Source organism: Microtus ochrogaster, unplaced genomic scaffold, assembly GCF_000317375.1.
Source record: "Microtus ochrogaster isolate Prairie Vole_2 unplaced genomic scaffold, MicOch1.0 UNK6, whole genome shotgun sequence".
NCBI lineage: Eukaryota > Metazoa > Chordata > Mammalia > Rodentia > Cricetidae > Microtus > Microtus ochrogaster.
Window position 1 is genome coordinate 1,491,010 of NW_004949104.1, and position 27,528 is coordinate 1,518,537.

Here is a 27,528-nt window from a genome sequence, read left to right on the forward strand (position 1 = left end):
AGTTAAGTCCATTATCATTATGGTGGTAAGCATGGATGCATGCAGGCAGACATGGTGCTGAATAAGGAATTAAGAGTTCTATAGCTGGATCACAGGCAGCAGGAAGAAACAGTGAGCCACTGGGCCTGGCTTGAACTTCAAAACCTCAAAGTCCTCTCCCACTGACATACTTCTTCCAACAAAGCTATACCTACTCTAACAAGTCCACAACCCTAATAGCAGCACTCTTTATGACCACAAAGGGGCCATTTCAAATCTCCATACCATCTCTTCCATGATGTGTGCTGAGCCTTAGAAGATGTGTGGCATAGACATTCTATTTGTGGATGAAGAAATCCACAGTAACTTATTTTCTAAACTTCAATTAGTTGTATGTCTCAGCATTTTAACCACAGCTCACTGCCAAAAAGAAACTTCTCTGATAGAGACTGAGAGCAGCAGCATTCATGAATTTGTATGGACATAGTATTACAAAAGCTATTTGACATGTTCTAGTAAATAACTTTCTACTTATGTTCATGAATAAAAGTACAATTAACCTCAATGGGTTAAAAACAATATAAAAGGACATCAAAGTAGGAGTGGCTCTTGATAGGGAGAATTGTTTTACCAGAAGAGAGGAAGATAAGAGACAGAAACAGTGACTGTGTAAAATGCCTAAAATTCAATATTCATATGTATGGAATATCAAAGAATAAAACAAAGAAATGCTAAAATAGACAGGTACAAATCTAAAACATTATTAAATAAAGTAAAACAATAGAAACAAAATAAGAATGTGTTAATAAATTTATTTTTATTTTTGCTTTTAATTTAAACTAGTAGACTTTATATATTTTGTGTGGATAACATTGGGATCATTAGTTTTTCTAGTATTTTTTGGAATTTAAACGTTTTGAAAAGTACATATTGATACTCTCATTTGAAAGTGACAAGGTATTATTACAATTTAATAAATAATTTCTCTGTGAAGAGAAACCTCTGACAGTAGAATTTAGTTGACCAAATTGCATCCACACATTATGCTTAATGATTAACCAAGCCTCTAAATCTGTGTGCTAATGAATTCAATATGTGTGAAGAGGGAATAGGTAAACCCATAAAACCTCAAAGCTTCAGCAGCTGTGAGTCTCTTTGGTGCAAATCATCATATGGATGGCATGCTGGCTTCCCTGGAGTAAACAAGACATCTTATCTACTCATCTTTAGCGCTGCAAAAAAAACGAACTCTCGACTTTCCAAAATTTAAATTATAGCTAAATAGTAACGAAACAAATCAGTGTAGGTGGTGTTCATGCAGAGTAGACTCCTGCAATGAGAACTGGACCTCGGAGAAGTTTCCTGTCACTTGAAAGGAACAATGGCCTAGTGTGCAAAGTTAAGTACTGGCAGTTCCAATGTTGGTTCTCAAATAACCATATTATAAATTATGTTAATATGAATCTGTCCAGTGCTAAGTTGGGCTGGGACTTGGAGGGCTTAAATGTGGACATAGGATTCCTGGCCTTGCGATTGGTTGTTCAAATCAATGTATCTCATTTCTGTAAAAACTGAGAAGTTGAAAGGTGATTATTAAACACTGAACTTGAAGTATTGAAACTAATTAATGGCACTTGCAGTTTTAATCGTAACACTGTGATTACACTGTTGCCCATGAGTTTGATACAAATGATTGTGCAAAGTTCCTAAAGTTCTGTGAGCCTTACTATTTTTAGGAAGATGATATTGCTGTGACTATCACATGCAATGGCATGTATAAAACAAGTTTAAATATTTATGTGCACCATTTTATTTTACCCTTAGCCTGAAAGTGACCATCAAATATATTAAGTTCATTCAAACTGCATGGAGGTCATAGTACACTCCTCCCTCTCACGTGCTTTTCAGTCTCCTTTATCTTTGTTTGTCCATTTTTAACTGTTCATATTTTTTTACACCATAATGCATCCCAAATTATTTCTAATGTATTTATCTCTAAAGTCTATTAAATTGAAAAGTCTTGTTATTAATGGAAGCATTCTTAAGAAAACAGCAAAAAAAAACCCAACTGTAGGCAATGCTGACACTTTATTTTTATGTATTATTTATTTTTTTATTTAGTCTGAAGACAAAAGCTGTATAAACCTTGGGAAACACCGTTTTCTTGGTTTAGGGATAAAACTCAGAGTACTTACTTAGCATATCCAAAGCCTTGGGTTTGATTTCCAGGTCCATAAAAATAAGAATTCCAAATTAGTTTCTTAACTGATTTTTCTCTCAAGGCTGATTGTGTATTTGTGTGTTTTGTGTGCTGTAAGACTGTTCACTAACAACAAAAAATGTCATTCATCAAAGAAATTCTTAATAAATGTGATCCTTTCTGAAAACAAGTTAGACAAAAGTGTCCACATCCTTTTACGTTCACAATATTTAAAATGTTTTTTTTTGTTTAAATAATGACAATACCAAAAATAAGAAGCAAACCAATACAATGAGTAATAAAGAGATTCTGATTGCCACGTATTTCAATAAGTTATGAAGAGAAAAATAATATAATTTATTAACCTATTTCTTCTAGATAGAGGTCTATTTCAAAGTATTTGTTCTGAATAATTTTTGGTCATTACAAATGGAAACAAACATATTCTAGTTTAATAATCAGTTTTGAAATGATGAGATATCATCACAAACCTTTATCTGTATCTGCTAAGCTCATCAGAATAAGGTTAAGTTGAATAAAGGTCTGTTACTGATAAGCAAAGCTACTGTATATTTAGGATAGCTAGTAGTCTTGTGAAACAACATTCAAGTGTCAAGGTTAGAATTTCCTCCTACATCACTAGTTAACTGGTTATTAAATATCCATGACTTAAAAACATGGATATCTTTATATATTGGATTAGAGCCTTCTATTAAATTTGTTAATTAAGCACTAGGAAAATGGTAACAACTTATTTATTGGATAACCATGGATTTCAGTGGTTGATAACGCTTGCAGGGTAACTGGAGTGGGAAAAAAAGTTTTCTTTTTTGGGGAGAGATGAAGCAGCCAGACCTCCGATATCAGCTTAGATAGCCACTTTCCAGAAGGGTGTAGAAGGAATGTATTCTCTGTTTTCTGGACTACATTCACCATTGCAAAGCTCAATTATTGTTATTATCTATTTTAATTCTTCAAGTGTTTTATGAGGAAAGAACCCGAGCTTTCCCTGGGTAGACAGATATTAGTTGTGCTTTGGATCTAAATTACTACACTGACTCAGGTTTTCAAGCTTATCTCTTCTCTGCTGCTTGTGGTTTTTGGAAGGATAATTGTGAATGCTTTAGGGCCAAGGGCTTGACTGGCCAAAAGTTTAGGTCATCAGGTCATAAGCTGATGTGGGATTCCCCTCTCTATGCTGTGAATATCTAAAGATGGTCCTTTAGAGTTTCTGCTTCACAGAAGAAAACTGCCAGACAATCTGTAGAACACAGAAGAAAGCAACTGATGAACTTTGCCAGTACAAGGCAAAACAGTTCTTCAAATGAAAAGTCTGCCAGACTCTTAGTCTGAAGACGGATGCCCCCAATGTTACAGAAGTACTTTGGGTAAAATTCCAGGACATATATTAAGGAAGAGTAACATGACAACTGCTAATAATAATCCAATGAGTATGGTAGATATAATAACACCATTGATAACCTTGACAATAGACAAGTTACTTGAAAACCTGGTTGAAGTGAATTTAGAAGTGATCAAGAGACACAAAGATGAATAAATGTCTCAAAAAATTTTGTTACGTCGATACATATAGATGTAAATATAGACATACATATAGATGCACATACACACATATACATATATTTCTATATAAGTATGCATATAGATATAAAGACATGCATACAGGTGTACATACACACATATGCATGCATGTGTACATATGAATTATATAAGTATTTTTCTTTTAAACTAGATGAAAAAACTTCATGTACGTATGGTGATGGAAATCATTGATGAGAGAAAAAAAAATCTGTAAGATCATTCCATCCCACTAAATGGAGTCAGTGGGATAAATATGCAAACAAGCAAAGGTTCTTCTCTTAGTATATATATGAATAATGGTTTTTAAATGTGTTTTTGAACTTAAATATAATTAAATCATTTCCCCTTTTCTTTCTTCCTTCCTTTCAACTTTTCCCACGTACACCCTAACTCACTCTAGAATTAATTAACATTATTTCTTTAATTTTTGCCCCACAATGCATTCACACTCACATGTATCTATCTGTATAGAAATAAATAGATAGATAAATAGATATATTGCTAAACATATAAATACAACTTGCTCATTCTGTCTATTGCTTGTATTTATATGGTTGCAGGGCTAACTAATTCATATTGGATAATCTATTTGGTGCCTCTTACCTTTGGAAGACTTTTCCCCCCCATTCTCACCATTCAAGTTGGCTGGTGTTTTGTGTAAAACTAAGATTGCACTTTTACCCTATTGGTGTTAATCCTTGTTCAGGTCTTCTTTTGATGACCATATTGTTGAGACTTCACAGATGTAGTTTTTTGGCCATTCTTAGGAAACAAAAATCTCAGCAAACTTCTACTTCTAGTTCCTTTGTCTATTATGCTCATTATGCCCTCCACCATCCATTTTGATCCCTGAATCTTAGGTACTGGAGTTTTGTTGTAGATGTATTAGTTGGAGCTGGACACAATATAGTCATCTGGTCTCTTCAGTTTGATTAGTTGTGGTTTTTATAATGGTCCCTTTGTGTTGTATGGACACATTTCATTGATAAGTGATGAGACTTATACATACCTGTGGATATTGAAAATACATATATAGAATGTAGTTAGGCATTATGCTGGTTTGGTAAAGGGTAGTTGTATGTTCTCTTCCAAGATCCATGACTTTATTACCTCCAAGTTTAAAGTATGTATGTATAGTATGTATGTATATTTTAAAACATGCATACATACTTTAAACAGGTTTTTCATCTGGGTTAATAATGCTTTCCTAAAGATCCATGCCACCAAAACTCTAACACCAGGCTAGAAAAACTTCATTTTGAGTTGTTGGTCATGGTTTTCTTAAAGGTTTCCAAAACATAGGCTGTTGCTGTTGCTCTTGATTGCCTACCAAAAATTGAAGGTCACTCCCTGTAGCTGAAGACACCATGCAATTTAGAATGAGGACTCAGAATTCAAGCTTGTTCTGATCTGAACACTTCCTTTCTAAGGACTATCATTCATGGTATCAGAAGGCACAAAACAATTTTCCATAGAAGGAAAGAAACCAGCAGTCATAATTAGCTATGAATTCTATGAACCACAACAACAACCATCATGGCACAATAACTCTAAGGGTGCTATAATAGCACTCATATTTGGCAGGAGGCAACAATTCTGTAATTGGATTTAAGGCTTGCTCAACAAGAGAGAAATTATGTCTGTTAATGGGCAACACATTTTAAGAAGAGAAATTAACCCTCTGAATTACTAATCTCTTTCTTTACATAAGAAGAACAACTTACTTTTCAACAGATCACTTAGAGATCGATACTGTTTTTTTTTTTTTTTAACTTTTGAGAAAGTTAATTCAAACATATTTTCTTATTCTGAAACATTTTGAGGCACCTCCATTTAGGTCAACAACTTTTTCACTTTTAAACATTAAGATTTTAACCCTGGTAACACTTGATAATTAGTAAAACATTGGATGGATTTCTTTTAATTACTGTAATTCTAATACAGCCCCATGGTGCTTAGATGGCCAGATGTTCAACTTAGATTTTACAGTAACTGTGTAACTGAATCGCTATAGAAGCTTCATGCTATGTTTTCCTGGAGAGGCAATCTTTACATGGGGAAACATAAGATGTTGAGTGGAAACCACTCATTCCTACCTTGAACGCGGTTCCATTTTTCCACAATTATGTTTAGTTGTATTCACTTCAAACCATACCGCTTGTTGTTTATTTTAAGTACACAAAGTACTTTTTAATAGTGAAGAAATAAAGGTAAAATTAAAGGTCAAGGAAATACAGGTTCTGATTGTACCTAATGCCTATCATGAGCTCATATGTATGTTCTAATTGCGAATAAAACAAAGCAGAAATTAACATCATTTTTCTGTTAGCATGTTAATTTCCACTTTAAAGCATAACTTTTCGCCTGAAATACAATAGTTGACACGGATCCCCTAAGTTTCATTACCTTTTTTCTTGTCCTTTTTTAAAAAACAGCTTGCACATCTCCAGCATTGCATAAAATACCCATTTGTAATTATGCTTAACCTTTGCAAAGCCTCTGGGTACGCTCTGCTCATTAATCTTTAACTTGACAAGCCTTGGGGGCTGTGAAACTGGTACCTTTATGTATTAGAGACACAGAGACCATAGACTAGAGGTACAAAAGGGGTAATTAAGAGGAGGTAAGAAGAGAAATAGAACAAAACTAGAGGGACGTGATTATATTAGGCTAAGTGTCAGCTAACTGCAAGAACAATAGAATGCAAATCATTACAGACAGAGTTCAGGAAATAAATGAAGCTGTGCATTTCTGAAACCAGACAAATTTAATCATACCTGTCCCATACAAAGGAGACTAATTTAGAGGAAACTGATCGAAAATAAAAGATGAGCAACCATATAAAATACAGATTTTCTGTGTTCTCACAAAACATACCCATATACAGCTTCCTATGTTGTGTGAAAGTGTAACAAAAAAAGTATTTTAAGTAAAACTATCTTTCTTCCTTAAAGTGACTCACTTGTAATAAAGAAACTATTGTGTGCAGATGTCTTGTGTTGGTCTTTGGTGAGAAACAATGTAAGTGCATGTACTTTATATGAATTCCATTTTGTTCCTTCATCATGAGTTTATTGGTATTTTAGCTAACAGTTCAACTGCTACAATAAAGAGACCATAAAATAAATTAGGGTATTTACTTTCTTATATCACCCTCCAAAGGGCATTTGTTAAAATGGCATAAACTCTCTCCACTCCTCAGCACAAATGCAGGAATGACATGGCTGATGGGATGTACCAGAAATAAGAAGATAGTTTGCAGATGTCCAATTAGAACCAGTAAAACCAATTGACAAAAAAGCAGAGAATACCTATTCACTTTTTAGTCTAAATATTTTTAGAATATGACAAGGTTAAAGGAAACAAATGTACAAATGATTGCCTCCCTGAAAGACTCAGTTAAATAGACAACTGTATATCTGGTTTATATAAAATACACTTTATGCTTTTCTCCCTATGTTTGCAAGTATTATAATGTAGTATTCTCGGAGCATTTTTGAAGAAATAATAGGTGTTAGTTTTAAATTTTTGATTTATTTTTTAAATAAGTGTATATATTGTGAATACATTCAGCCGTTACCCCATCTTAACTCCCCTTCTTCCATTGACGCTCTTCTTTCCAAATACCTCCTTTCTGACTGTCACTGACGTGTGCATGTGTGTATGTGTATGTGTGTGCTCACATGTGTGTGTATATGTTAGCAAAGATCTTCTGCAGAGAGCCATAGCCACTAGATGCTCTGTTGTGTGTTCATGACTCTATCACCTTGGTATATCCAGAAAAGTGTTTCCCGGAGCACCTTTCTATCCTCCAGTTCTTATATCTTTCTCTTCCCTTTCTATGGTACCACTGGGTCTTAAAGCAAGTAATACAGATGTCACACTTAAGGCTGAGCACTCCTCAGTCATTAACCTAGAACAGTTTCACTGAGTATAAATCTCTGGATTAACCCCTGGCCACTGCAGAAAGACTCTTCTGTGGCCAATGTGTCCAGAAGAGCTATCTAAGGCATACACACAAATAATTAGAAAACAGTTTGCCTACATACTTCTTCAGTAACATCACTAAAAACATCTGCCCTCGGGCCTGGGACTCCCAGCTAAAAGTTTTGTCCAAGGTTTATATTACCAGGTACTTATTTCTTCCTATGAAATAGTCCTCACTTCAAATCAGAAAGTGGTCTGTTAACCACCATCACTGCCCCCAAATCTGTTAAATTATTATGTCAGCAGAACCAGCTTGCATGGCGGATCGGTGTTTCCCTAGTTGAAATCCATGAAAAGGGAAGCCCAGCGGCACCCTTTGGTCCCCACTAGCCTCAGTGGTGTTTTCGTTTTCATACACTATGAATGCTAACCAGTGTGTGTGTGTTTGTGTGTGTGTGTGTGTGTGTGTGTGTGTGTGTGTGTGTGAAGGGTTCAGTTTAGTCCCTACTTGATACATGGGTGCCTCCCAAGCGTGTGGAATGGTAATGTGAGAGCAACACACTGAAGGAAATATATATTTAGGCATGTCAATTTTTCAGTAAAGGTTAGTATTTAAGACACAGTGAATAAGCCAGTGCGAATATCATAAGGCTAGTTTCGCCTGTCCTAGGTGAGGTCATTCGAGCAGCCCCTGTGCCCAGAGCAGATTAAGTGAGACAGTTGGAGATGAGAACAATGATGTAGTGAAGCAGGAGGCCATTGTAAAGACTTCGTCTTTCCGACAAATAAAACGGGACATTATGGTGGAGTTTGCAACAACACTGTGAAACTCACTTATCTTTAAGGGAAACTGTCTGCTGTTGTTTTGAGAATGCAAGTAATTACAGACCTGGAAAGGAGAAAGAGACATTCCAACTGTCTGCTGAGTGCTATTGTTTTCCAAATGCTTCTCCGTTGTTTTTGAACTCCTTACTTGAATACATTCTTCATGATCCTTTATAGTTAAGGTGGACATCCTATGGGGTAGAGAATAAAATATATCCTTAGTGCTGATCTGTAAAATACTGCCAATTGACCACTTTCTTCTCGTCTATAGAGGGAAAGTGACTGTGAAGTTGAGATCCTGTGGGGAAAACAAATTTAGTTTTTTTTTTCTTTTCCTTTTCATGTTTTTGTTTATATTAAAATAATTGTATCATCTATCCTTTCCTTTCTTCCTTATAACACCTTCTTTGTTCTTTCCCTTCAACTGTTTCCAGGTCCACATGTCCACTGCCACATTCCCTCTTAAATTCAAGGCCTTTTTCCTTTGTGATTATTATTGCTACATAAAAACCCATGTTCTTCTTCTCCCTGGTTCATTGCATTTAGTGTGACTACAAAAACACCAGTGTTCTCAGATATATATAATTAATCATAACACACATATACATATACATGACAAAAAAGCAGAGAATACCTATTCACTTTTTAGTCTGAATATTTTTAGAATATGACAAGGTTAAAGGAAACAAATGTACAAATGATTGCCTCCCTGAAAGATTCAGTTAAGTAGACAACTGTATATCTGTATGTGTTATGATTAATTATCTTTTAAAAATGTTCTCTGAAGGATACACTCAGGCAGGAATGGAGTGGTTTCAGGCAGACATCAGAATAGGGGATACAGGTCATATTAATAAGAAAGGTCTGACATCTGTGCTTAGCTTTTCCCTGGACTTATTTTAGAAATTGGATTAGAGAAATAGGAGAGAATAATGGGGCTGAATATTTGGAAATATAGAATTGAAGTAGGTATGCAAACCATTTTTGAGACTGAAAATTGCGTGGTTGACAACAAAGAACTGAAAAGGAATTAAGCTGATGCCTCCTTTTGTTTTATTTATTTATTTTTTAGTTTGTTCAGGTGCCAAATAATCAAAGACACAGGACTCTAGACTCGAGGAGGGATTATTCAAATGCTCACAGTAAGACAATACTAAACTATTCAAATCCTTTAGCCTCTAAAACGTGTGAAACAAATTAAGCGCGAATATATTGATAACCTCTGCCATATTCAAAGCTTCTTAGGTAAGATAGTCACCTGTCATATAGCAGCATAATAATACTGTGGGAAGTGAACTTTTTAAAAAAAAATGAAGAATGATTGACAACATTACACTTATTCATTCTCTTTTATCTCATTCTATTGCTACCTACTACAATTCACATAAAATCATTTGAGTAGATTTATGGATTGTATTATTTTATTTCAGTGAAGTCACCTAACAAAATGAGCAAGTGGCTTCAAACATTTCTCATAAGAAAATTTAAAATTGAAATGACAATGAGGAATAGAGAGGATGTGGTAGTACTCAGGATTCCTTTATCCCTAGTATAAATTAATTGTGGTGTTACAAAGCAAAACACAATACATTTTTTTTAATTTTCAGAGCTATCTCTTGACAAAAAATTCAAAATGCAAGGTTATAAAGTATGATTTTGAGGATATGAATTGTGAGCACTCTTATTGCATGGTAGCTCCTAAGTTAACATGTATGGATATAATTGTTAGTAAATCTGCCATTCCTTTATAAAATCAGTGGCAAAAGACAAAACTACTTAGAGATTATGGCTCTAGATTTATAGAGGGTGTTTATGTCCTATTTTCCATAGATTTTTGTTCAGTTTGTGGAACTATCAGCTATATGTTTAATAGTAACAATTTCATTAAAAAAGAAATATCCAAAATTATTTACTTTATAATCATTAAATAGACATTTGTACAAAGCTGCAAAAGTTCCAACAAATGCTGCTAAAAATGAATGCAATGAAAACAAACCCCAAAGTAAATACTGGCTCAAATAGTTTGTAATGACGAAAATGAAATAAAATAGTCTATTTCTCGGTTATTGTAGTGATAGAATCTTTGAGGACTACTGACTGGTGGAAATGGTGGCTTGTTGAACAATGGTTTCTATGCCTGTTTCTAAAATTCTTTCCATGGACACTAAAAAGGGGATATCCTGGCTAGTGGACGTGGGAGAATTATGTGATCCAAACCTCAAGCAGCAAAATAATATCTGCTTATATTCCACTGGTGAGAACTCAATTCTGTGGCCATATAATTATTAGAATTCAAATCCATAGGCCACACTCATTTGCTAAGGAACTGGGGGATACAGTCTACGTAGGTGTCAAAGAAAACAATGGATTTTAGTTACTAGTTTATTTCTTAACCATAAACACCTACCCATAGTTTATGTTTAGATGAATATTAAGGAAACTGTTTAAACACGTAGTATAGAAAGCTGAACTTGTTGTTAAGTGTCTCCTGTGCACATAAGCAGCAGTTTTCATACCTTCACCAAAAGAGAGGCTGTGAGGGGCTCAACTAACAAAGATATAATGTCACCGTTACAAGTCCTTTGAGAGACTCGAGAAAGGTGGAGGTTTTGAATTTATCTATAGATTTCTGCCTTTATTTATCGTTAGAGGTAACTTTCTCCCATTTAGTTAGGTGTTAATGGGAAGGATTTGTCTCTTTATTTATAGCCATATCACTCAGCCTGAATTACCGTGTGTAGGTACAGAGAAATCAGTGTGCCTTTGTATTGCATATATAGGACCTAAGGTGTAAAACAACCTCTGATAACTATTGGGACTCACCAAGAGAGACATTGTATAGACATTGCAAAGGCTTTAAGCAACGTACTTAATTTTATGTAAAGCAATAGACAATCCAAATTGCCTTTGTCAAGGCTGACCATTTTAGGTAAAATCAGACTTAAATGTTTTAAAATTGTTGCATTATTCACTCTCATAGGAATAAAGGTTCATCTATGTCAGAAGAAAAAGGAAGTGTCAAGTGGAATGTTAAAGTGTTTATGTTGACGTCTGTTTATCCTGCCACTTGGAATGCCTAGCTCCCGGTATCTGAATGTGCTCACTTAGGTTGACAGCATCAAGGTTAATCTTTTTGTCAACATTCTAACATCATATTCGTACAATCATAATGAATTCATGCATTGTGAGATAAAAAGTGATTGCTTAAAGAAAGGAACTCAGAAAAAAATATAACAAGCATTTAGATAGCCTTGCTGTTTAATCACTGCAAAGCTAACTACAACCAGTTTACATTGTAGTTTCATGGAGCTAGAGAGAGGGCTCAGTGTGCAAGAGCACTTTCCAAGGACGTAGTTCAGTTCCCAACAACCACATCAGTTGCAGGGGTTCAAATACTCTCTTCATGCAGACCCAAACAGGCAATGCTTGTATGTGGTCTGCAGTATATAGAGATAAGCAGACAAACACATACATACAACTTTTAAAAATAATGAATTAATAATAATCAATTTATGAGTGATTATAATTTAATTTATTTTTCTTTCCCTTTACTCCCCCAACCCCTCCAACACACCCCTCCCTTCTCTCTGTAAATATATAGAAAGGGTTATATTTAGAAATACTTACGTGTGTCTGCACACAGTACAATTATTTTAAAAAAAATTCTTAATTCTCTTACAATAGTAAGAATAGTCCTAATCGCTTATTTAAATTTGGGTTTATAAAGATATGTATATGTATATATACAACCATATCTAGATGAAGGGGCTCTTAAATTTTTTCTGTTTTATAGGAATTAAGATTCTTTAGTTTTTGAATTATAAAATTATTTTTAAATTATAGATAAATTACTTTAGTTAATCACGGGGTGCTTTGTGATAGTACTAGCATATTTTGTTTGTGTTTATTGGTTCATTTCTGATTTTTTTATTGTTTTATTTTTGTTTGTTTATTTGCTTTGTTTTCTAGACAGGATTTCTCTGTGTAGCTTTGGCTGTCTTGGAACTCACTTTGTAGACCAGGCTGGCCCTGGACTCACAGAAATCTGCCTGCTTCTACCTCCTGAGTGCTGGGGTTAAGATCATGTATCTTGAAAAGCAGATATGCTCACTGCCATATTGCCACACACAATTTCTGTTTTGGGGGTTATTGTTTTGAGCTTGAATTTGCTTTGCATCCCAGACTGACTTTGAACTCATAATGTAGTTCAGTCTGTGTTGACATTTGCATCAACCGTTTGTCACCCTTTCCTGGATGCTGGGATTCTAGATATGTGCCACGTTCGATCCAAACTACGATGCCTACTACTGTTGGCACTAACTGGGTCTGTGACTTGGAATATGTAGTTCACCATAATCTTTCCTTTTCATGTGTCAATTGGGTTAATGACATTAAGCATAGCACATAGTATTGTTTATCATTTGGGAAATTAATTCATTTATTAGTGGATTACACACTACACAATCAGTCACTAGAGCAGCAGAAATGGTGCATTTCCATAGTTCTACAGAATAAGAAATCTAAGACCAAGGTGCCGTCATGGTTTGTTTTTGCTGATTCCACTTTCCTTGGTTTGACAATGGATACCCTTTGTTTTATTCTGACCAGAATTTTCTCTTGTGAAAAGTAGTCCTGTGAACCTTGTCTGCTAGGTCTTAAACCTTCACCTTTATAGTGTTAATCTTAATTGCCTTATAAATTATATTTTCTATTTACACACTAGAGGCTAAGGCTTAAACATTTGAATGCTGTGTCAATAAAATTCAACTCCAAACCAGAAATATTAGGGATTATTATCACTTATTTTGTAAAATATATGCTGAGTGTTTCTATAGTTTTGTTTTAATACAACTAGTTTGTTTCATGTTGTTAATCAAACTTAACTATTTCTATAGCAATTTCTTTTAGATTACAAAAGTTTGAAGCCTGGTATGGATTAAAGTGGGTAGTAAGGCCAAAACCCACATAAATTTTTTTGGTGATATCTGGCTTTGTCAGGTGTGCTTACATTGGAGAAATCTTTAATAGGTCATTGTCAGCCATCAGTAAACAGACGTTTGTTTGAATAACTCCCAGAACTCAAAAGGTAGTGTTCTAAACAAAATGGTTGCTTGCTGTTTAGCATTTACAAATGGAAATACCTTTAGCCCTGAAACCAAACACATGTTTGCTTAGTAAGAAAAATTCTGATAGGTAAGTCCCAAGACCAGCTGTTGTGCATAATATAGTTTTAAGCTTTTGTTTCACATTATAGCCCCTTCAAAGACTTCGAGAAGGCCTTATAGGAATGGTTAAAAGTGAGGAGCATGGTTATTAGTCCCGTGGATCAAAGATGTAATGTATTAGGTCTTAAAGATAAATCCCACGTGTCAGTTCATGGAAAACTGCGAACACACCAACAATATCTGCAAATTCTAATGTGTGTTATATGGAACAGGTGCAGCAGTTTTAATTTTGCTTTGCAGTGCATTCAGCCCGGCACTTCTTGCAGTTAGATATTTGAGAGATGGCTGGAAGATGATCATGATGATTATCTGTTAAAAAAAAATGCCACTAATTCATGAGACCACTACACAAGCTTTTTGTGAATATCTACCTCTTCCAGATAGTCAGAAAATTTTCTATTAAAAATCCATAATGATTGTTGTTCTCTTTATATAGGTTTTTAACACCATCTTTAATTTCCTTGCTGTGAATACATATATACCCATCTGATGAGCATGTCTTATTTCATTTAAGACAGCTGTTGACATTTCATCCCACTGGGCTATCTTTATCAACTCCTACAGTCAGAATTAGTGTGGATCATCATTTAATACAAATTATCCAAATGCTCTCTTGTAGAATCTTAAAACTTGTAAACGTCTAATTTCAGCTGACTACGTAAATTAAGCAGTAGCTGGATATTTATATAAAAGAAAATTTGCTATGTGTGAACAGACATTGCTTGTCCTAATCTACCTTCCTTACAACTTAGAATATGTATTATCATCTCATGGCATTTCTCATTTCTCACAGATGTAATCAGAAAACTATTTATCCTTAATTTAAAGTCATTCTTCTCTTTTAGATTACATGATCCATGAAGGAAGGAACTTTACTTTTAAGTTGCGAACCCTGACACATCTATTATTTCTCAAGTACAACTTGCTCAGTAAGTATTTACCAAATAGAAGAATGGGTTGTTAATGAAATATGCTCGTTGCAGATTCATTAACTCATATTGAGAATCCAGCACTTGTCATCACTGGCAGGCAGCTCTCTGCTAAACACTCAAATTTTCCACTTCTCTTAGCTACGAGAACCAAAACTTTTATCTTAGATTCTCACATTTATCTATTGTTCTGGATCAAATATGTGTGGATTTAAGTCATTTTTAATTAGACTTTATATCTGTAATTAAAGGAACTTGGCTTCATCCTAATGATAGTCAACTAATTTTATATATTTATTTCATCTCTCTACGTGTTATATTTAGTGAATATTTGCCTAGATACTACTCCTAGTTATTATGTAAATATTGATATATGCATAGGTTTATATTAGAATCAGAAAATGAAGTTTAATTTCTGATGCCTAGGAGAGTCAGCTTGGTAATTCTTAAGAAATAGTATTTGCAAACCTCCCCAGAGGGTGTGTGTGTGTGTTTGTGTGTGTGTGTGTTTGTGTGTGTGTGTGTGTGTGTGTGTGTGTGTGGAGTTTAGAGTAGGTAGGATTTGCTCTTTTAAGTGTAAAGAGATATATAGCAAACAAATATGGCTGAAACTGAAAGCAAGTTAGATTTAGATAGTGTTGGTTTCAACATCTCTACGCCAGAGGATCACCTCAGCATATTTATATTATACTCTCCAGCGTGGCTCTTGCCAAGGGCTGATTTGTTCCTTTGAAATTCATGCAGAATCCCTGCAGCCAGTCTTCCCTCTCTGCGCACTCCAGGTGTTTTGTGCTTCGATGTGACATTTTCCCATCCAAATAGATCAGTTGTTTATGGAGGGAAAATTACCTGTGTCTGAGATTTCTGGTTCAGTTAATAAGCATTTCAATGCCGCCTATCCCGCTGTATCTTTAAAATCCAGACATCACATTAATTTCTGAGCAGAAAGGGAAGTTGTTTGGGTCTCTTTTCATCTTACCCACACATGTGTACTGACTGATTTCTATCAGGAAATATATTTGCAATCTCCTAGAAGTTGAAGCATCACAATTTTCGGAGTAAAACTCTAACATTTCCCTGAATAGAATTTACAAATGTGTCATAAATATTTATACTTATAAGTTAGCATTCTGAATATCTATGTGTAAAATACCATAGTATGCACATATTCATAAACAAGAATATATACATACGTACAGACACACGTGTATATATATATACATGCATATATATGTCATTGTTTAGTAATATGTTGTTTAAAACTTAATTCTGTGCTTTGCAACAAATCATATAGGAAAGATTGGTTCTAAATCAATTGTTTTCTTTGAGTATTGTTTTCTGAGATTTTCATGGCAACACTCCTGGATTTACATGTCTCTGCATTTCCATCAACTTCCTTTCTCTTCTCTCTTTGTTAATTAATAGGGAAAGTTACCAAGTCTGCAGGGCTTGGAACTAATCAGGGAATTTCATTTATTGGTTTAGGTAAAAGCTTTCAGCATGTCAATGTCTCTCCCGAGGTGAGCCTGGGAGCATATTTTTTTGGCAGAAAATACTTCCAAAGAGACTAGCCTGGAAAGAACACTTAGCTGAAGCTTGGAATTTACCTCTCCAGGCAGCTTCTACCCTCTCTTGTCTTTCTCTATTAAATTATTCATTGATGTTATATATTTATATTTTGTAAAGTGGGTACTATGGAGTAAGCCCAGATTTTTAAATTTTTATTTACATTAGGATGCTCAGGCATTTATTTTCCTCTCCTCTAGTCCTTCTTGCATCCTCTGAGAACTAATCATAAACCTTTTGCTGCATTTTACATAACCTTTCCCTTTTGATACTGTCATTTGGCAAAGCATTGCATTCTGGACAGAAATTCTGATGCCCTTTTCAGTCCAAGACCTTTACCTTGGCGGGTTTTTCTCGAGCCTAAATATTTGCTCATCATCTCTCTAAATCATCCAACATATTTCTGAGCAAATTAAAATAATTTTCTCAGCAGCGGTATTAGTATTGCCTTCTTTGAATCATTTTGTAAAGGATTATCACAGCTCTCCTTAACTAAGGCACCAAAGATGTGGCAGATTATAAACCCAGTCTGTGGCACATTTTCTTCCAAGTTTATGACACATGGTTTCTACGAAGAGAGAGCGGGATTAGTTTGATTCAGAAATGCTGCCAATCACTAAGTTGTAGAAAAACTGTAGGTATTTGTTTTTTGTTTTTTCTGTGTGTGTGTGTGTGTGTGTGCGTGTGCGCGCTTACGTGTGAGCAAGTGTTATGTGTGTTGTCAGTGTGGGGGGCTTGTAAGGTATGGTATGGTATATGTGGGTATGTCTGTGCAGTATGTGTGTTTGTGGACAGTGTGTGTGTGTGTATGGTGTGACTAGTGTGTTGTGTTGTGTGTGTATTGTGTGTATTTGTAGTGTGTGTATGTGTGTGAGGTGTGTGTGTGTGTGTGTATGTGTGTGGTTTTGTGTATTAAACTATGCTACAGGCAGGGGAACACCACACGCCTTGCATTATGAAAAGCTTATGGGTTGCTCCAGTTTATTTCTTGCTTTTGCATTTATATAATAAAAATCCTGAGCATCACAGTTTGCAATGATACCATGTCTGCTTGGATGCCCCTCACCACCTACAACCTATCCACTTTCCTTATTACTGAAAGCACAAAGCAGGAGCCAAGCATTTATACCTGAGCCCTTCAAACATACCTATTTTGGAGACTTCAGTGAATTAAATGCTTTTAAAGGATTTTCTGCCGGACAACTATTAATCATTTTGTCCCAAAAGTATGAGAGTAAACGCAGATAACGTGGTGTTTGTAGATTTTGGCAGCAGCTGATATTTTAGTTGGGACAATGCTTTTAAAATTTTGAGAACAAGATAAATTCGGTTCTTGACTTCACAGAAGATATCCGTTTAAGTAAGATATTATGGCTGAGACATAGCAAAGAACTAGGATTTTTAGAATTGTTTCCTGAGCAGAGATAGACAGAGCTATCAGAAAAGATACAGGAGCTTGAGGCTATGTGGGAGATTGCTGGGCAATATTGTAGTTGTCTTTAAGGTTCCCCAAGTGTAGCAGCGTAGGCATGGCCTTAAGGGCTTTGGTCCTCTGTGTATTCCAACATGGCATATCTTACAAGGAGGAATGAATACAAACTCTAATTATAAAATAGTAATATCCATTGTTTCTAATGCCTGGGAAACCCACCAAGGAAATTACAGGTAGATACTACAGTTCATTATGGGTGTGGTGGACACTTGATCCAAAATCTTTCAATCCACATTCTACTGTTTCTCTTAGTAAATATACAACAAACTAACCTGTGCTACAGATTTGTCCAAATGAAGCTGATTCATTCAGTACTCAGTAAAATGTCAATCACGACACTATTTAGAATATTAATATTTGCCAAATTGTTGTTAACCTACATTTTGCACCTCATCATTCAAGAAATGAATATATCTTTATTTGTAGAGTCATCTGAGAGTTGCAGTTTTATCAGATATCTTTATTGCTGGAGGTCACTGACAACCCAAGTTTGACTGCATGGTCATTTTTTATTTTTAAATAATGGAGTCTACTTCTGCTTTGGAGAGCATAGGGATTATTTAAATATTAAATTTAAAATATCCGAAGTTAATGTTAAAAACCTTAACTACAAACCTTTTGTTTCTCAGCTACAAACCAATTGTGAATATTTAATACTATATGTGGTTCTGGCTGCCAGTTTGTGTGTACATGGAATGTTCACTCCTCTACAGAAGAATCTTTCAGACAGCATAGGTTTCAGTTAACTGGTCTGACACGTATTTCAAGCACGTTTATTAATGAAATACACAAGCAAAATCTCTGTGTGTTTATATATATAAAGTACTCAAACTAGATGGCTTCAGAATTAGTTTGATTTGATCACATGGTAACATTACCAGAATTTTGCCTATCTTTTAATTTAGATTTGTTTCAGCTTTAGTCAAAGATCTGTCTCTTAAAATGGTCACACATAATTCTGAGGACAAAACAGTAAAATAATTATCTATTCACAGAAAATGAAGTATTGTTTCTCTAAATGTACACACAAGCTTTTCATAAAATTAATCAGCCTTTATTTCCTCACTTTGTACAACTTAAAAATAAAAGACAAAAAAAATACATCCGAGGAAAGGGTTCTTACTTTGTGTTTTATCTTAGGCACCACAGTGGTACATGCATGAATGAACATCAGGATCATTGACGTGGTAGGTAGAAAGATGACCAGGTATATGGGGCTCTCAGGGTACCTCTTGATCTGGGTTCTTTTGTTCTACAGACAACTGTTGGCAATATTCAAGACTCTTTAAAATTTATTATACAATTTCATATATACATATGCAAAGTCTTTGTCATCTTAATCCTCACCCCCTTTTAACCTCTCTCAAACCCCCATGCATTCTTTGGAGTCTTTTTTTTTATCATTTTGACATAAATCCTTGTGTGTGTGTGTGTGTGTGTGTGTGTGTGTGTACTGAATTACTGAATTTAATTAGGTTTTCATTCATGAGCATGGGAGGTAGTTAATTACTGATCGCTTGCAATTTATCAGTGCATACACCATTGAAGAAAGTGACCTCCCCTTCCCAACCAATATTAGTTGCTATTTGTCCTTGAGGGAGTATAGAGCCTCATGAACCCCTTTACTTTCCTTGATGAAATGTTTACAGGCTTACATATGTGTGGATATTGTGTGGGTATTCATAACTTCAATGAGTTCATGCAGGTCCCCAAGACTTTTTTTCTGCATCATCTGATAGTTAATTTTGATTAGCAAGTTGACTGTGTCTGTTATCAACTGAAAAGCCATTGGGAACTTTTCTGAGTGATTTCCTTGGTCAAAATGTGTGAAATGGGAAGACGTTCCCTAAATGTGGCTGGCACCTTGTAGTGGTAGCCCAGAGAAAAGAGAGGTGGAGGGAGGTAAGTTTTCTCTTTGTTTGCTTGCCTTTACCCTGCCTGGCAAGTTCATTTGCCCGGTTACAGCTACTGTTGCGTTCCTTATTGACATCAGATCCAACTGCTTCAGCCTCCCAATTGACTGAAGAACAGTGGCACTCCAGGAAAGTTCCAGGTCTTCAGCATCAGATTGGGACTGGGAGGCACTGGCATTCAACTTTATGGACTGAGCAATTACAGGGCTCCCAGCTTTTCCCATGTCAGATGAATACCTGTCAAACAGAAGTAATATGTGACCAGTCAGGGAAAGACATAGCTTCTTTCTGAGGACCTACCAGAAAATAGGGTCTTTATTTGAATTACTTAAATTCTTATTGTAATATATCTCCAAGTCAGTCTATAACTAATGAGCTGATTTCCATCTAACTGCTACAGAGTTGAGAAAGTAGTTGTATGGTTTTACAAAGAGAACCACGAACACACTGATTAGAGACAGTGGTTTGTTTCTAAGCAGACAAGTGACAGATGTCACCTTCAGTGCTGCTGAATTACATTAAAAGTAACTGTAGCCACTATGCAACAGTCTACAACTCTGCCTGACTTCAGTCATTCTTAGAAGCATAACTGTAGGGATGAGAAAGTGCTCAGCTAAGATCAAATGGGAACATACGTTTGAGCAGAAAGCTGATTTTCTGTGATTGCCTTGCAATTGGATGTTTTGTCATTTCTACCTAATGTGCTATGTCATCAAACAGAGAAAAATGTATGGGATGTTTTCACTTTCCAACCTGAAAATTTCATATTCTTTTTTATCTAGCTCTACAGCTTTCGATACATCAATAAGTGTCTGAGCAATACAGTTTGTTGCTTTAGGAAATGACATAATAACAGTGCCCAGTTTCTAGACTGACTCTCAAAATTGAATAATTATGAAGTAAGTCTTGATTTTAAAAAGTAATTCCTTATTTTAAGTGTTTAATCATAATCAATATAATTATAATAAATTATATACTTAATATTTCAATTTCTAATGGTATATTCATTTATCATCATAAGAATTAATTAGAAATGCTTTGTTTTTAATTCTGCTTTAATTCTACCTGTTGATATCTGTAAAGCTATATTTACTTTATGTCTGGTTATTCTATCTCAAAATCTTGCTCCTCATTTCTCTTATTTAATTAAGTCCTCTTTCCTGAAAAACAAATGTTAGAGCCATCCCTCCGAAGATAGGAGCATATGATTATGTAGGATATTTTCTATTGCTTCCCAAAGTCATGCATTTTTTCTTAAAGAAGAAAAACATCGTTCATACTCTCATTAAATCTAAAGATGTAAATGCATACCGGATAGAAGCTATTGTTTTGTTTTCCTTTTAACACATAAACAAGCAGAAAAAAACTAATAGAATTTGATTTGAAAAGGTAGACATATTTTCCTATTTAATTTTTTCAGGATTAAAAAAAATGTTTACTTTGGCACTGGAGTGAGTCATGTTTGGAGGTAGTTTCTGCTCCTTTAAAAAAAAGGAAATGGAATTAATGTGCCATTAGGCACCCATCCATCTCAGATACATATTAATTCTAAATTAGTTTAATCAGTAATAATAAAATTAATGTCTAATAAAATTAATAATACTAATTAATAAGTATTGACTTTTTGGAGGTAGTAATTAATATTGAATTGCATGAAGGTTTTAAAGTTTGATTTACATCTTGCATATGATAATTGGACAAACTAAGATTGAAATTGTGTCACTTTGCCATCAATTTATGTTTGTTTGTTTGTTTGTTTACTCATTTTTATTGTTTTCTCTCTGACTGCCCAAGATGCTCATCCATGTGTAGAACTATGACTCATTGTGTTACAATCTTGAATGATTATTTGTATTTTTGTTTCTATGGTCAGCTCCTATTTTGTTACAAGGAAAACAGGTTTTCCCTGTTTTCCAAAATCCACACCTCTTCTTTTAGAGAGCTATTTTCCTGTAGTTATAGCATGGGTGGTATCACTTTGTCTACTTATGCTCTTTATTTATTGTATATTCTTCATTTCTTTTGATTCTAATTGTGCTTCTCTTAAACATCTCAATACTTTTTTTAGATGGTATGATAGAAAACTTCTCCTTCAGTCTAGAGCACCTTAATCCTCTAAGTCATGAGTGAGCAAATGCACGTGCAAAATGGTGTGTCCTGCACTGCTGCAGGGACTATGCACTTCCACATCTACCGTCATCTGGAATTCACAGTTTTACACTTTAGTATTGTTTGATTTTCATTTTATGATTTCAAGCTATAGTCTATTTTGAGTTTTATTATAAACTATAATATATTTTGATGTAAGTATGTGTTATCTCAAAGGACAGAGCCCATTAATATACTAAATATCTATCACTATAACTCTCTAACCAAACAAAATTTAGCCTTACAAAACATAAAACCATTTTTTTTATTTTTCCTTTTTTATTGAAAAAAATGATTCTTTTCATACAACATATCCTAATTAGACTTGCCTCTCTCCCTGTACAACTCTCAATTCCTCCCCATTTCCACTCCCTTCCGAAGCAATTCCCTTTTTGCCTCTCAATAGAAAAACAGGATTCCATGAGATGACATAACAAAATAAAAATATAATAATATAAAACAAAAATCATCGTATCAAAGTTGATCAAAGCAAACCAAAAGACAGAAAGATTCCTAAGTGAAGACACAAGAATCAGAGACTGATTTATATACACAGGAGTTCATAGAAACATTTTATTGAAAGCTGTAATATATACTTAGGGGACCTGGTGTAGGCCTGTGCTGGCCTTGTGCTCACTGCTTTGGTTTCTGTGAGTTCATACGAACCTTGCTCAGTTGATTCAGAGAGCCTTGTTCTCCTAGTACCCTCTATTTCCTCTGGCTCCACAAGGTTCCCTGGGCTCTGAGCGGAGGAACTTGATGGAAACATCCCGTTTACGGTTGTGTTTTCCAAGATCTCTTTCTCTTTTATATGACTTTGAAGATGTATTCGGAGATCTTTATGTGTATTCTAAACCCTTTCATTTGTATGGTAAGAGAAGTTTTCTAACTTTTTCTGGTTATGACTTTTGAATGCAGAAGAAGTGAAATTAAACAGAGACTGTTAATAATTAGTCCAGGCTGGAAAAGGGAGTGCGGTGCACGTCTCTTAAACTGATAAAGCTTTGTAGTAAAGCACAACAGGTGAAGTCAGTGGGTCAAGAGACATAGGATACAATATTATTTATGGCCAAGCTCCATCAACTTTAGGGCTTCACACATGTTTTACCTGCCATTATTTAAGCAAGTCACAAATTCAAGTCCGGTTCCGAGGAGAGAGGGACTGGATTTTACTTCCTCCGGTGGGAGTAGCTAGCCAGCATCAGGCAGCTTTTAGTTAGCATACATTCTTAATATTGTATATAAAGAACTGAACACTACAGAACTAATTTTTTCAGTAACATTTTGCTACCCTTGAAAACAATCATTATATTTGTTTAAACAGGGATAACCTATAATAACAGAGGTAAATATGTAAAATGCCTTAGTGCTTATAGTGCATATCTGAAAACTGCCTGTGATGTGGCCACAGACCAATGACGGATAGTTATATATTAAATCAGCTGGAAGTGTGTTATTCTGCAGTGGATGGAGGGAAAGCATTGGAGTTTACACTTCAGAGAATAAAGTTGCTTATAGAATCTATTTTCCCAGTAGTTTGCAATCTCAGCTCTGTTAGTGATCTAAATTGCACATCCATACTTCTGTGCCAAGTAACAAGTCAGTGGGCAGAACAGCCATTTTCAGGGATGCAACTTGTTTTGGGAAGAGACGCATAGCTGTATATAATGAAGAGTTCTTAGCAGCTGATAAACTTTGACCTTAAGGCAAATTTTCCCAGGTTGCCCAAATTGAATTATTTTATTCTCATCACTTTAATGAGTTTACTGAAGGGTGAACATCTTGAGTTTTTCCTCCAGATGCCATGGTTCCTGCTCATAAATTCTTTGCATTTCTGCTATCTACTGTTTTCACTAAAATGGTACCTACTGCAAAAATTAAACCCAACTGACAGGAACCAAAATGAGATGAGTTTTCTCAGCTCTTTTCTAGTAAAACATTTGTTGGATTTTTCCAGAAGGTTAAAAAGCATTTGAAAATGAAATGGAGATAGCCCAACCTGTTTTGATAATGACTGTAGAGCGTATATGATTGTATTTAAATTTACATAGCCTACATTCAAATCCATTAAGCTAGCATAGACAAATTTTACAGCTGAAGACAATTGAAATAAAGCTAGGATACATTTAATTATCTAAATTACTATTCATGTCTGTCACTTCAATGTACCTACAGTAGTAGTTATATGATAAGCCTCTAAACACTTAGCCAAATATTACAGCTCCATACATTGCTACAACCCTTGATGGAGGTTTTGAGGTTACACACGCTTTCCCCAATTTAAAGAGGGATTTTCAGAGTGGGATGCACCAAGTAGAGAATATTTAAATAAAAAACAAACTGCTTTGCCTGTAATTGAATTTCCCTTGCTGTTATTGCTAATTATTGATAATATTTGTGTTTGACTAAGCAGCTTCTGCATTCAGAGACAAATTATTTTTCTCCTTGTCTTAGAAGACAGTGACTGTCTCTTAGATATCACAGTCTGTTACCATGGAAATGATTGTGATTTGAGAAATGTATCCGCAGAAGCAAAAAAAAAAAAAAATGCTCTGCATTGAGAATTCCCTTCCCTTCAGGGCTCTGGGCATTGGACAGTCTTGCATAGTAAGTACATGGTAATGGCTTCTCACATTTTTATAATATGCCTTTGTTTTACAAAGTCTTACATAATAGAGCATGATATAAGTAAGCATAAAAGAATAAGCAGACAAGTAAACCAAAGGCAATAAAATGACATTACTCTACATTTTGAGAAAAAAATTACAATTAAATTGGAGTGTAAATCATGCTGTCTAACTTTAAAAAAAATGTGACTGTATTTGTAAGTAGTAGTGATCTCAATAAGAAAATACCTAACTAATGTTTTAAGACATGATTCTTACCTCTAAATCTGTTACTCAATTAGCAGATATTTGTTCACTTGTATGTTATGGTTTCCTGTGAACGCAGGCAGACGGCTAGTTCAGTTCTCTGATAGGACACATGGCTTTTGCCTGTAGAGCATTAGAGTAAATTTCTATACCTCCTTTGTGGTTAATTTAAAGGATAATTCTAGAAGAATATATGCCACAGAGGATATGGTGAAAGATGTTCGCGTTAGCAACTTAATGATTATGTATCTGAGCAGTAAAGAAGGAAATGGAGAAAATGCACAAAATTTCATACAATATCTGCGAGAAGCAGAGATAAAACCGGCACAGGAGATTTGGTTTCTGAAGTCAGCTGCACCTATTCCAGTCATCACCTTTCCTCAGCTCAAACTCGGAAGGGCTTGAGATGGCCTGGTTCTTGAAGTTCTTGTGTCCTCAACCTTTTGAGTTTTTCTTTTTCTCCGTTCTCTTTTTGCTCTAAATATAAAATCTTTATCTTAAACTACCAACTATTAGTAAAGGAGTAACTACTCCGCAATAGACAAAGAAAATGTAGAGTTAAGTGTGAAATGGTAGTGGAATCTGATAAGAATTCTCTTCGGTCTGGAATCTAAGTGCAGATGTTTGTGATCTGCCAAGGCACATATATCTCCTAAAGCTCACACTGCCTTATCTGGGTAGGGCAATCCAACTCCATCTTCATGATACAAGGCTATGAACAAATACAGATGATAGCAATCACATATATACTCTCCGTGGATGTCTTTGATCAAATTCTGCATCTGACTTTTCGGCACATCATATGTCTTGAATGCAAGATATTTACTTTTGGGGGAAGAAAGTTGGGCATTCTTCCTGGAATGTAAGTATTTGAAAGAAAGATGCTATTAAACCTACTTAAGACATCTCAGATAGTTTTTCTATGAGCAGTCCTCATTCTAAAAAATCAGGAAAAGAACACTTCAGTAAAAAGTCATGCCAGGCTAAGTTGTTTTTTTACAATTCAGGGTCATTTTCCAAAGTGAAGTTTGGAATAAAATTCTCTGTTATGAATCTTCATAGTATTTCACAATGGTAAGAGTAGCACTAAAAATTATATGCTACTTTGCAGGTGCAAGATATCAAGTTTTCTGCAGCTGTAGTATTCTGGAAAACATAGTGTATGGAAATCTAGCTGGGAGGGGTTTGCTTTAGCAGAACAAGGTAAACACTACTAGAAATCAGTAGGGACAGATTAACAAATGGATTAGGAATATGGGTATTTGAAAGTTGGAAACTCTTCCAAAGCAAACAACAGCAAAGGAAAGTTTAATTTCAAACATCTACAGTGGAAGGGCAAAGACCATGGGCACAGTTTGTAAGTAGTGATCCAAGTTCCAGGTTAAACCTAATGAAAATAGGTTTCATAAAAGATGCAGACTCACCATTATCATTGTAGAAAATAACTGTTATCTTAGGAGGGATAAGAGACAGATCATTGTGGAACCAAATATGAGTTTCACCTGGGAATGTAGTCTTAGATTACCCCACGTTCCATGTTCCAGCCTCATGACCGTTTGATGAAGTTTTCATAGTAGCATTACAAGGAAGGTCATACTTAACACACTTTTCAAATATTTGGGTGCAAATATTCAATAGGAGTTACATTTAAAATAAAAGTAAAAGCAGGAAGGAAAGAGGAAATACTTGATTATTCGAAGGTCAAGTTGCCCAGAAACATGTACGGTTTCTTGCTTTTCTTATATTTGTTATAGTATACAACTAAGTAGAATAAAAGAGAAGCCCAATAGCTGGAAATGTCACAGTAGAAACTGGGAAATGGGGAAGTTATTGTTAGATATTATCAGGAGGAAATATTTGGTCGTATTTCTTCCCCTCTCCACAGTAGATTGCCGAATATTCTAGGCGGATGGGGAACAAACTGGAGCTTATATCAAGACTGCTGCAATGGGAATCAAAGGGCGAGGTTAGATGTTTCCACAGCTGTACACAGAGCGAGAGTGAAAATTTTTAATTTTAATAACTATTGGCTATAGTTTTTATTTTAAATCATATGTCGGTATAGGAGACTGTTTGGGACTACTTGTAAGGGAGTGAAGGTACACACAGAGGCCAGCCAGAAAAAAAGGAATTAGATGTCTGGAACTGTAGTTACAGGCCACCCTATTTGAAGTCTTAAACAGGAACTCTAATGGGCTGAACCATCTCTACAGCACTACAGTAATTTTTATATACTTGGGATAAAACAGAATTTAGAGCTAATATAATGTGTTATTCACACGGTTAATTGCCAATCAATCAAAGTTATAAGGCAGAGGAGGAAGAAATAACTAAGAACTTGCCTAGCCAATAAAGAAAACTTGCTGCCCTTATCAAAGATACAAATTCAGTTCCCTATACTATATCTGGTGCATTACAAGCACATGGAATTCCAACTTCATGAGATTTTACACTGTCCTCAGTGGGCTTCTGAGCAGTCTTGTGCACTCCAACATACAGATACATTCAAATAAATACTTTTTTAAAATTATAAAGCCCCAAATTTGTATCGAGGAAATGTTCCAATAGAAACTCTCAGAAATTTGTTTCATCAAGATTTCAAGTATCTTCTATTTATGCCTTGAATAAATTTTCTATATTCCTAGTGAAGGTGTAGACTCAAGAACAAATAGAAAATAAATATATGTTCTTTATAATGGGGAATAAAAGCAGAAAATTGGTAGGCATAAAAATGATCATATCAATAAATATATAAGCTTTTAGCATTGACATTTAAAAAAAGGTATTTTCCAAAATTTCATAAAAGTTACGATTGGACAATAATGAGTGGATTTGGAGTACATTCATGC